Here is a 13393-nt window from a genome sequence, read left to right as displayed (position 1 = left end):
AGTGGAGGAAGAGCTGCAGAAAGAATGAAGAGCCTGAGCCAAAGCAGAAACAACACCCAGTTGTGGTCGTGTCCAGTGGTGAAAGTAAAGCCCAATGCTATAAAGAACAATATTAGAAACCTGGAATGTTAGGTCCATGAATCAAGGTAAATTGGGTGTGGGCAGACAGGAGATGGCAAGAGTGAACACTGACATTTTAGGAATCAGTGAGCTAAAATGGCCAGGAATGGGTGAATTAAACTCAGATGACCATTATATCTACTGCTGTTGGCAAGAATCCCTTAGAAGAAATGGTGTAGCCCTCATAGTCAACAAAAGAGTCCTAAATGCAGTATTTGGGTGCAATCTCAAAAATGACAGAATGATCTCATTTCCTTTCCAAGGCAAACCATTCAACATCACAGTAATCCAAGTCTGTGACCCAACCACTAAAGCCAAAGAAGATGAAGAACAATTCTGTGAAGACCTACAAGAACTCCTAGAACTAACACTAAATATGTGTGTGTGTGTGTGTGTGTGTGTGTGTGTATATAGATATACTTTTCTTCATAGAGGACTGGAATGCAAAACTAAGAAGTCAAGAGACACCTGGCATGAAGGCAAGTTTGGCCTTGGAGTAGAAAATGAAACAGGGCAAAGACTAACAGTGTTTTGCCAAGAGAATGCAATGGTCATAGCAAACACACTCTTCCAACAACACAAGAGAAGACTCTACACATGGACATCACCAGATGGTCAATACCAAAATCAGATTGATTATATTCTTTGTAGCCGAAGATGGAGAAGCTCTGTACAGTTAGCAAAAACAAGACCTGGATCAGACTATGGCTCAGATCTTGAGCTCATTATTGCAAAATTCAGGCTCACTCAAACTGAAGAATGTAGGGAAAACCACTAGGCCATTCAGGTATGACCTAAATCAAATCCCTTATGATTATAAAGTAGAGGTGATGAATAGATTCAACGATTAAATCTGGTATACAGAGTTCCTAAAGGACTATGGACAAAGGTTCATAACGTTGTACAGGAGGTGGTAACAAAGGCTATCCTCAAGAAAAAAGAAATGCAACAAGGCAAAATGGTTGTCTGAGGAGGCCTTACAAATAGCTGAGGGGAAAAAAAAAAAAGGCAAGACCAAGAAGAAAGGGAAAGACATACCCAACTGAATGCAGAGTTCCAAAGAACAGCAAGGAGAGATAAGAAAGCCTTCTTAAGTGAACAATGCAAGAAATAGAAGAAAACAATAGAATGCAAAAGATGAGAGTTCTCTTTAAGAAAGCTGGAGCTACCAAGGCAACACTTCATGCAAAGATCGGCACAAAAAAGGTCAGAAATGGCAAGGACCTGACAGAAGCAGAAGAGATTAAGTAGAAGTGGCAAGAATACACAGACAAACTATACAAAAAAGGTCTTAATGACCCAGGTAACCACGATGGTGTGATCACTCAACTAGAGGCAGACATCCTGGATTGTGAAGTCAAGTGGGCCTTAGGAAGAATCACTATGAACAAAGCTAGTGGGGGTGATAGAATTCCAATTGAGCTATTTCAGATCCTAAAAGATGATGCTGTTAAAGTACTGCACTCAATATGCCAGGAAATTTGGAAAACTCAGCAGTAGCTACAAGACTAGAAAAGGTCAGTTTTCATTCCATTCCCAAAAGAAGGCAATGCCAAAAATGTTCAAATTACTGTACAATTACACTCATGTCACATGCTAGCAAGATTACACTCAAAATCTTTCAAGCTAGGCTTCAGCAGTACGTGAACCAAGAACTTCCAGATGTACCAGCTGGATTTAGAAAAGGCAGAGAAACCAGAGATCAAATTGCCAACAATGACTGGATTATAGAAAAAGCAAGGGAATTTTTAAAAAAAATCTACTTCTGCTTCATTACACTAAAGCCTTTGTGTGGATCACAACAAACTTGGAAAATTCTTAAAGATATGGAAGCACCACACTACCTTACCTGCCCCTTGAAAAACCTGTATGTAGGACAAGAAGCAACAATTAGAACTGGACATGGAAAAAAACACTGGTTCAAAATTGGGAAAGGAGTACATCAAAGCTATATATTGTCACCCTGTTTATTTAACTTATATGCAAAAGTACATTATGTGAAATGCTGGACTGGATGACTCATAAACTGGAAACAAGACTATCAGGATAAATAAATATAAACAACCTCAGATATGCAGCTGATATCACTTTAATGGCAGAAAGTGAAGAGGAACTAAAGAACCTCTTGTTGAAGGTGAAAGAAGAGAGTGAAAAAGCTGACTTAAAACTCAGCATTCAAAAAATGAAGATCGTGGCAACTGGTCCCATCACTTCATGGTGAATAAATGGGGAAAAACTGGAAACTGTGTCATATTTCATTTTATTGAGCTCCCAAATCACTCCAAATGGTGAGCCACAAAATTAAAAGATGCTGTTCCTTGGAAGAAAAGCTATTACAAACCTAGGCAGTGTATTAAAAAGCAGAATCATCACTTTGCTGAAAAAGGTCCATGTAGTCGAGGCTGTGATCTTTCCAGTAGTCATGTATGGATGTGTCGCTGGAGCATAAAGAAGGCTGAGCACCTAAAAAATTGATGTTTTTGAACTGTGGTGCTGGATAAGACTCTTAAGAGTCCCTTAGACAGCAAGAAAGTCAAGCCAGTCAATCCTAAAGGAAATCAACTATCAAACCTGAATATTCATTGGAAGGACTGATGCTGAAGATGAAGCTGCAATACTTTGGCCACCTGATTTCGAAGAGACAGCTCACTGGAAAAGACCCTGATGCTGGGAAAGTCAGAGAAGGCAGTGGCACCCAACTCCAGTACTCTCGCCTGGAAAATCCCATGGACGGAGGAGCCAGGTGGGCTGTGGCCCATGGGGTTGCTAAGAGTCAGACACGACTGAGTGACTTCACTTTCACTTTTCACTTTCTTGCACTAGAGAAGGAAATGGCAACCCACTCCAGTGTTCTTGCCTGGAGAATCCCAGGGATGGGGGGCCTGGTGGGCTGCCATCTATGGGGTCGCACAGAGTCGGACACAACTGAAGTGACTTAGCAGCAGCAGCAGCTGGGAAAGCTTGAGGGCAAGAGGAGAAGGGAGTGACAGAGGATGAGATGGTTGGATGACATCACTGACTCAGTGGACACCGAAGAAGTTCTGAGCAAGCTCCAGGAGATAGTGAAGGACAGGGAAGCCTGGTGCACTGCTGTTTATAGGGTCACAAAGAGTTGGACATGACTTAGTGACTGAACAATGACTATGTACCAGGCTCTTTCAGAAGGTCATCCAGTTTAATCCTTACAAAAGTCCATGAGAGATATATTAACTGTTAGAAACCAAGACTCATAAAAAGTAGGTAATCTGCCAAATGCCCCCTCTAGTATGAGTGACAGAGCTGTCTTCTAAGTTAACTGCTTTTGTTTTTATTAAAGGACCTCGGCTCTCAAAGCTTACCTCATTCCCCAGACATTAGTCACAGGGCTTCTCAGAGAATTTCCTCTTGCATTAAAAAGATCATTTTTGTTTTTTTGCTAGACAGGGCAAGCAAAATAACAGATTGCAGAATAATTCTAATAATGCATTTAAGATGCCAAATTCATACCATACCATCTATCCTCAGTGAGAAACTTTTTTCTGTTTTGTCCAAGGGTCTAAAAACAATCTTTGACTTGCCTCAGTGAAAATAAGAACCACAACTTCTAGCTCTCAGAACAAATATAAGTTGTTTTTATTTTTAATTAAGTATGCTTAGCTTAAGTACGTTTTCTCTTAAGGTATAATGACTAAACTGTGATCATTTCTTTTTGTTTATTCATTTAAGGTGCAAATAAAAGCAGATAATCAATAGATCATAATCTAAAACTAGAGGATTTACAAGTTAATAAGCTTGAGTCAACAGATATTCCATAGTGAAGCCTTCAATACTGAACCTGACATAATTTGCTTTGCACTAAGCTAGTTGACTTAATGCTTTAATTTAATGCCAATATTAACTGAAAAATCCAAAGAAAAGGGGAAATTTTAAATCCTATTATACTAAAATGTTTTCAAAGCAACAACACAATCATGTCACAACTGCTTAAGCATGCCACCAGCATCAGCCTAAACTGCCTGCATGCTGCCTGTGTGCTAAGTAGCTTTAGTCGTGTCTGAGTCTTTGCAGTCCTATGGACCGCAGCCCACCAGACTTCTCTGTCCATGGGGTTCTCCAGGCTAGAATATTGGAGTGGGTTGCCATGCCCTTCTCCAGGGGATCTTCTCGATCCTGGGATCAAACCCTCGTCTCTTATGTCTCCTGCATTAGCAGGCAGGTTCTTCACCACTAGTGCCACCTGGGAAGCCCAGACTGCCTGGGCTCTGGTCGTTAATAACAGTTAACCCCTTGGGAGCCTGGCACATGTGAACTTTGGAAGATGACCTACCTTTGCAGTGTCTTTTCTTAGCCTTGAGCATTATCATTGTTTTGTCTGATAACATCTGCTTTTCCTGACTTGCATGCAGACCATTGGAGTTGTATTTATTTTGAAAGCTGGGTTATTTTGAATCTTTCTATTCCCCTTGATTCCTCTTGAGATTCCTCTGATTCCTCATAAAACAGAGCAGTAAACAGGGCAGAGAGCAGAGGAATTCTTTCTGGGTCCCTGGAAGGAAGCAGTGAGACCCTTTCTTTATAGAGAAGTAGTGTAGATTAGCTTCCTCCTTCTGAAATCTGGTGGGACTAATGGGGGTATATTCAGGGTTATGAGCCTGGACTCTATAGTCAGAATGCTTCCCCTCAAATCCTGGTTCTGCCTCCTATAATTATATCAGTTCAGTTCAGTCGCTCAGTCGTGTCCGACTCTTTACGACCCCATGGATTGCAGCATGCCAGCCCTCCCTGTCCATCACCAACTCCTGGAGCTTGCTTAAACTCATGTCCATTGAGTCAGTGATGCCATCCAACCATCTCATCCTCTGTCGTCCCCTTCTGCTCCCACCTTCAGTCAGGATCTTTTCAAATGAGTCAGTTCTTTCTATCAGGTGGCCTAAGTATTGGAGCTTCAACTTCAGCATCAGTCCTTCTAATGAATATTCAGGACTGATTTCCTTTAGGATGGACTGGTTGGATCTCCTTGAAGTCCAAGGGACTCTCAAGAGTCTTCTCCAACACCACACTTCAAAAACATCAGTTCTTCAGCACTCAGCTTCCTTTATCGTCCAGGTCTCACATCCATACATGACTACTGGAAAAACTATAGCTTTGACAAGATGAACCTTTGTTGGCAAAGTAATGTCTGCTTTTTAACATGCTGTCTATGTTGGTCATAACTTTTCTTCCAAGGAGTAAGTGTGTTTTAATTTCATGGCTGCAGTCACCATCTGCAATGATTTTGGAGCCCCCCCCCCAAAAAAAAGTGTGCCACTGTTTCCCCATCTGTTTGCCATGAAGTGATAGGACCAGATGCCATGATCTTAGTTCTCTGAATGTTGAGCTTTAAGCCAACTTTTTCACTCTCCTCTTTTACTTTCATCAAGAGGCTTTTTGGTTCTTCTTCACTTTCTGCCATAGACAATCATAATTATATGACCATGGACTATTTGCTTTAACTTTACATCCCTTTCCTTATCTGAAAATGAGGATAATAGCAGTGCTATCTCATGAGATTGCTTTAAGGATTAATATACATAAAGCACTTGAAAAGTGCCTACCCTATAGCATGTACTCACTGTCTTAACCCTTTGAGAAACTATTTATGAAAAGGATGAAAAGTACATAGAATATATGCTACAAATAACTTTGAAAGCAGCAGCAGCAGCACTGAACGTAGTAGTCAGATATGTCTTTCTGCACTGCTTTGTACGCACAACAGAAGTCCTGATGTAGTCCTTGTTACCACCCTCACAACCTCATTTGTGAGTTCCCAGTCTGGTTTTCATTTTGTGCCATTGCTGGTTGCACTATAGCCAAAGTGGCACTGTGTTTGGATTGCCCTTTAAGTAGGCCAGCTAAAGTTTTCTGGTCCCATCATTGTCACCAAAAACAAATCAGTTTGCTTTTCTAAAATAAATGGACTATAAGTTATGCACTGGTCTTTACTATAGGGTGAAAGTGAAAATCACTCAGTCATGTCTGACTCTTTGCAACCCCATGGACTGTACAGTCCATGGAATTCTCCAGGCAAGAATACTGGAGTGGGTGGCCTTTCCCTTCTCCAGGGGATCTTCCCAACCCAGGGATTGAACACAGGTCTCCCTTATTGCAGGCAGCATTCTTCTATTCAGGAAGGATACTTGGAAAACAGAGAACAGAAAGCTCATTGATTTTTATGATGAACATTTTTCCACATTTCTCCATCTCTCTCTGAAACCACATGCGTCTAAGTCTTACCATCAATGTAAGTGGCAGTTATTACCTACTTGTCATTTCATGGGTCTGGATGAACTTGATCAATGCCATTCACACTCCTGTCACTTCAGTTGAGTTACCTACACTGCCAGTACTACACACGTAGAGTTTAACTGCCACTTAAAATGTCTTCAAAAAGATTATACTCTGGGCCCTCCACTGGCCAACTGGTGTGACCATAAAGGTCTACATCGCATCCTTTTCCTGTGAGGAGAGTGACCTGGAGTGGGGATACACAGTTTTTAAGATAGAAGTGCTAATGAATGGGGGAAAAAAAAAAAACCCATTTTGTTGAAAAAGGGTATAGCGAATTTCATACCCTGCACAAAAAGCTTCAGTTCAGTTCAGTTCAGTTCAGGCGCTCAGTCATGTCCGACTCTTTGCGAGCCAATGAATCGCAGCACACCAGGCCTCCCTTGTCCATCACCAACTCCTGCAGTTCACTCAGACTCATGTCCATCGAGTCTGTGATGGCATCCAGCCATCTCATCCTCTGTCGTCCCCTTCTCCTCCTGCCCCCAATCCCTCCCAGCGTCGGAGTCTTTTCCAATGAGTCAACTCTTCACATGAGGTGGCCAAAGTACTGGAGTTTCAGCTTCAGCATCATTCCCTCCAAAGAAATCCCAGGGCTGATCTCCTTCAGAATGGACTGGTTGGATCTCCTTGCAGTCCAAGGGACTCTAAAGAGTCTTCTCCAACACCACAAGAAATGGATTGAAACCCCAGAAATTCCTTCTAAACATGTTTAGAACTGGGTCCCAAATGTTGGAACAGTGATGACAAGGTTTGAAACCTATTTACAGGCTGTCATTCTGGAAAATGAAGAACTTCTCAAACTATTTCTTGATTTCCTAAATGTTCAACACTTGCCCTCTCTACCAAAGACAGAGAGTTCTGGATCTTTTGATGAGACAGTCTGAATAGTAAAGCAAACTGTCCCACCAGCCGGTGCTTCTGTTCTCAGGGATCCATACATCTTGCTTGTAGCCAGCGATTTTCCAAATGTGGTTACTGAAGGAGTTCTCCATGGGATATTTTACCCTCACCTACAACCCAGGTAGAAATCCTCCATGGCTAAAAGAAGCTGAAGCAGGATTTGAAGTCATAGTCAAGGAAATTGATACCTACCAAAATAACCTAAGTGAAGTGAGTGAAGTCACTCAGTCATGTCCGCCTCTTTGCGACCACTTGGACTATAGCCTACCAGGCTTCTCCATCCATGGGATTCTCCAGGCAAGAATACTGGAGCGGGTTGCCATTTCCTTCTCTAGGGGATCTTCCCGACCCAGGGATCGAACCCGGGTCTCCCGCATTGTAGGCAGATGCTTTAACCTCACGGCTGGCTCTCTCTTGCTAGTGGTAAAATTCATAGTCCCAGCTTAATTCAGAGCAGGGACATTTCCATTGGAATGGTGCTTTTAAAATAGAAACCACGCAGGATGCAGCATGCTTGGGGCTGGTGCATGGGGATGACCCAGAAAGATGTTCTGGGGAGGGAGGTGGGAGGGGGGTTCATGTTTGGGAATGCATGTAAGAATTAAAGATTTAAAAAATAAAATAAAATAAAATAAAATAGAAACCAAATCAGGGGGGTTCTGAGGTTAAGGCCAAATGTTTAAGAAGTAGAATGTAGCTGCCAATTTAGAAATCCCAAAAAAGAAAACTAAAGAAAATCTTTGGGACCTCCAAGTGTAGCAGAACAGTTACTCTCCACTTCAATCACACCATTTGCTAATTGAAAATCTTACCCTGAATTGTTGTGAGACTGATCAGCATTGGTAGATTTTTTTTGTTCAGATTCTATGACACACTGATCTTTTCATCATGAGATTTTTCTCAGCCAGTGAGAGATGATATTCTGAAATGCTGGCACCAGGAGAACATTACAGAAACACACTGCTAAATGTGAGGAAGCAGCTAAACTGGAAATGAAATTATACTGACCATACTAGGGCATTTAAAAAATCTCGGCATTTTAATTTGCATTACAGTGGAGTTGCATCATATGCAAAAGTTCACTTCTAATGTCAGCACATAAGGTAGACTGGGATATCAAGATTGACCTTGAAAGCCCTTTAGAATGGTGCCATATCAGTAATCTCCATCCACGACAGCCAGTTTTTCCTCCAGTTTTGGAAGAGATAACTGTATCTTCAGTTGAAGACCAATTAAAGTTGTTGGTGTTTGTTTAGGGACTATTTTATAGAAGAAATACATACCTTTAAATGCCAGAATTATATTTAACCTTGCAAGATGCTTGCCCTATAAAAGGGAAATGTGAACTGACAGTAGCTGAAGGAACACCAGATTGACAACACTCATCTCGGTTTACTCAACGGCATCCACTCATTGAATAGGTGGTATAATTGCCAGATTGATTGTTATTTTCCTTTTGGCTTATCATTTCCTTTTCACTGACCTCATATATTGAATTAATATACATTAAATGGGTTTATGATGCACCTCCACTATACATCTTATAAGCATTCAGATTTTGACTAATAAAGAATAAAAGCATATATGCAGCTGTATATGTGTGCTGTATTTGGGCACTTCCTTGAAAAGTAACTAATAGCTAACTTATTTATGATTATTAGATTAATAAGCTTCTGTGTGGGAGAAGAGTATTTAAATTCAAAACTAATAAGTAGATCGTGGTTTTCTGACTAGGCTCTAAACATACAGATGTAAAGCTTGCTGCAAACTCTCGGTGAGGTATTTATGCCAGATGTGTTACTACATATGGAAGCAAGTAAGGACTGAATAATCAAGTGTCATCAACCAAAAATTACTGAATAGTCAAGTGTTGGAGATATTCTTGAAGTGCTTTTGTCATTAGCTATTTTGGGTTAAATAAAAATGAACCAAAAAAAAGATTATACTATAATTTGGCATTAAAATGAAAAGTTATTTATTATATACACAGAAAGACATAAGAGCATCAGTTCAGTTCAGTTGCTAAGTCGTGTCCAACTCGTTGAGACCTCATGAATCGCAGCACACCAGGCCTCCCTGTCCATCACCAACTCCCGGAGTTCAGTCAAACTCACGTCCATCGAATTGGTGATGCCATCCAACCATCTCATCCTCTGTCATCCCCTTCTCCTCCTGCCCCCAATCCCTCCCAGCATCAGAGTCTTTTCCAATGAGTCAACTCTTTGCATGAGGTGGCCAAAGTATTGGAGTTTCAGCCTCAGCATCAGTCCTTCCAGTGAACACCCAGGACTGATCTCCTTTAGGATGGACTGGTTGGATCTCCTTGCAATCCAAGAGACTCTCAAGAGTCTTCTCCAACACCACAGTTCAAAAGCATCAATTCTTCGGTGCTCAGCTTTCTTTACAGTCCAACTCTCACATCCATACATGACCACTGGAAAAACCATAGCCTTAACTAGATGGACCTTTATTGGAAAAGTAGTATCTCTGCTTTTCAATATGCTATCTAGGTTGGTCATAATTTTCATTCCAAGGAGTAAGTGTCTTTTAATTTCATGACTGCAGTCACCATCTGCAGTGATTTTGGAGCCCCCCAAAATAAAGTCTGACACTGTTTCCACTGTTTCTCCATCTATTTGCCATGAAGTGATGGGACCAGATGCCATGATCTTCGTTTTCTGAATGTTGAGCTTTAGGCCAACTTTTTCACTCTCCTCTTTCAACTAAAAAAAAAAAAAAAAAAAGCAAGTCTCAAGGTATCTTTCCACATATATAAGACAAAAATTCTAAGTGATAAAAGAGGATTGTATCTTCATTCAATTGGAACCATTTTTTTCTTTCTTAGGGATACATAAAATAACAGTGTGTCTTGGACTCCTTTGAATCCAAGGATTCAAAGAAAGGAGGTATATTCCATGATGAATATTTTAAAAATTTATTTTATTGAAGTATTCTTGATTCATTATGTTGTGTTCATTCCTGTTGTATAGCAGTGATTCAGTTATATATATATATACACACATTATTTTTCTATTCTTTTCCATTATGGTTTATCACATGATATTGAATATATTTTCTATACTACACAGTAGGACCTTCTTGTTTATCCATTCTAAATTTAATAGTTTGCATCTGCTAATCCCAAATTCCCAATCCATCCTTATCCTATTCCCCTCACCCTCAGCAACCACAGGTCTGTTCTCTGTGTTTGTGAGTCTGTTTCTATTTTGTGGATAAGTTCATTTGTGTTGTATTTTAGATTCCATATATCAGTGATATTATATGGTATTTTTTTCTTTTACTAAGTATGCTAATCTCCAGGTCCATCCATGTTGCTGCAAATGGCATTATTTCATTCTTTTTATGGTTGAGTAATATTTCACTGTCTATAAATACCACATCTTTGTCTATTCATCTGTCAGTTTATACTTAGGTTGCTTCTGTGTCTTGGCTACTATAAGTAGTGCTGTTATAATCATAGAGATGCATGTATTTTTTTGAATTTTGGTTTTGCCTGGATATATGCCCAAGAATGGAATTGCTGGATCATATGGTAGCTTTCAGAGAAGGCAATGGCAACCCACTCCAGTACTCATGCCTGGAGAATCCCATGGATGGGAGAGCCTGGTAGGCTGCAGTCCATGAGGTCATTAAGAGTCAGGAACAACTGAGCGACTTCATTTTCCCTTTTCACTTTCATGCACTGGAGAAGGAAACAGCAACCCACTCCAGTGTTCTTGCCTGGAGAATCCCAGGGACAGAGGGGCCTCGTGGGATGCCGTCTATGGGATCGCACAGAGTTGGACATGACTGAAGCAACTTAGCAGCAGCAGCAGCATGGTAGCTTTATTTTTAGTTTTTAAAGGAACCTCCATACTTGTCTCCATAGTGGCTGTACCAATTGACATTCCAACCAACAGTGTAGGAGGGTTCCTTTTTCTCCAAACCCTCTCCAGCATTTTGTTATTTGTAGATTTTTTAATGATACTATCCTGACCCCTGTGAGGTGGTACCTCTTTGTAGTTTTGATTTGCATTTCTCTAATAATTCGCAATGATGAGCATCTCTTTGTGTGCCTGTTGGCCATCTGCATGTCTTCTTTGGAGAAATGTCTGTTTAGGTCGTCTGCCCATTTTTCGATTAGGTTGTTTGATTTTTGTTGCTTAATTGTATGAACTATCCGTATCTTTTTGAAATTAAGCCTTTATCAGCACTTAATTTGCAAATATTTTCTCAGTCCATAGATTGTCTTCATTTTGTTTATAGTTTTCTTTACTATGCAAAATATTATAAGTTTGGTTAAGTCCCATTTTTTAATTTTTGCTTTTATTTCTATTGCCTTGGGAAACTGACCTAAGGTAATACTGATATGATTTACGTCAGAGAATTTTTTTTTTTCTTTTGGTGTAGGATTGCCTAGAATTATCAGTACAATAATGAATGGAGGGCATCCTGTCTTACTTGATTGTTATATTGATCATAAGACTTCTAGGACTTTAAATATAATTTACTGTATGATTTTAGTAAATTGTTATCAGATTAAGGATAATTTCTTCCATTTTTACCTGGCTAAGAGGTTTTATCATGAATGGGTAATGAATTTCATTAATTCTATTAAAATGATCATATGTAAATCAACTTTTCTAAGGGCTAAATCCTACAGAGTCATAATATGTTTTTTAAATGTGATGTTGGATACTACTTATTAATATTGTGACTTCATCTCAAGTGATTTTGATCTATGAAAACACATTTTTCTTATTATGTTGTTGTTCAATTTTGATATTTTCTTAAGACATGTAGAAAGTTTGGTATGTGGCCAGTTTACCTATTTTCTGGAACCCCACTCCCCTGTGTATAATATCAGTTATCAGTTGCAGATTTAGTTAAAAAGCAGTAACAGAAAACTTCACTGGTTAAACTCTCTGCACCTGGGCCTTTTCAGAGTAAGAGGCTCATTCAGGACTTTATTTCATTTTGTTTTAAAGCTGATTAAGAGTGCAGTTGTTTAATTTTTCCTGTTTTTTAAGAATTTCCCACTTTATGTAAACTTTCACATTTACTGTCATAAAATTGTTCACATTTTCCTATTTCTACGGATAACCTGACCCACGAGGACTGAATGAGTATCTGTCATCCTAATACCCAAGACCCTCTGAAAAAATATCATTTTGAGTGAATTACTAATGAACTGTCTTTGTAAATGTTCCATATTACCTAGTAGTGTTATTTTTTCTTCATTGGAAAAAGATATCTTTTTCAGCTCAGTCCCCAAAGTCAAGATATATAAGAAAGCAAAAACTGTATCATGTTGAATGCCCTGTAGGTAAAAGTGAAAAATCATGCCCATTATTAGATAATCCAGTTTATATATATGAACATATATATATAGTTGTTGTTTAGTCACTGAGTTGTGTCCGACTCTTTTGTGACCCAGTGCACTGTAGCCCTCCAGGCTTCTCTGTCCATGGGATTTCCCAGGCAAGAATATTGGAGTGGGTTGCCATTGCCTTCTCTAGGGGAACTTCCTGACCCAGGGATTGAACATATGTTTCCTGAATTGCAGGTGGATACTTTACCACTGAGCTACCAAGAAAGATCCATACATATATGTATGTTGCTGCTGCTGCTGCTAAGTCACTTCAGTCATGTCCGGCTCTGTGTGACCCCATAGACGGCAGCCCACCAGGCTCCCCCATCCCTGGGATTTTCCAGGCAAGAACACTGGAGTGGGTTACCATTTCCTTCTCCAGTGCATAAAAGTGAAAAGTCAAAGTGAAGTCTCTCAGTCGTGTCCGACTCTTAGTGACCCCATGGACATCAGCCTACCAGACTCCTCCATCCATGGGATTTTCCAGGCAAGAGTACTGGAGTGGGGTGCCATTGCCTTCTCCGCATATATGTATACATAGATGTAAATAAATTTTCATTTAAATTTATATATGCATTTATATTTAAATAAATTTCTAAAGACCAAATAGTTGAAGTCAATAACAAGGCAGAATTTGCTGTTTTTCAATGCATATTTTTCCAGTACCTACTAGGTCTTCACAGAAAACATTTACAG

At 39.8% G+C, this 13393-nt stretch overlaps 1 protein-coding gene and 1 pseudogene across 1 annotated transcript in view; both read left to right on the top strand.

Annotated features, from left to right (window-relative positions):
* USH2A (usherin) overlaps positions 1 to 13393 on the top strand; it is a 939490-nt gene that overhangs the window by 825418 nt on the left and 100679 nt on the right. The window lies entirely within an intron of this gene.
* Positions 6356 to 7451, top strand: LOC138416250 (sorting nexin-24-like; annotated as a pseudogene).

This window comes from Ovis canadensis, chromosome 12 (genome assembly GCF_042477335.2).
Source record: "Ovis canadensis isolate MfBH-ARS-UI-01 breed Bighorn chromosome 12, ARS-UI_OviCan_v2, whole genome shotgun sequence".
NCBI classification, from domain to species: domain Eukaryota; kingdom Metazoa; phylum Chordata; class Mammalia; order Artiodactyla; family Bovidae; genus Ovis; species Ovis canadensis.
This window is presented reverse-complemented; position numbering and strand designations above follow the sequence as displayed.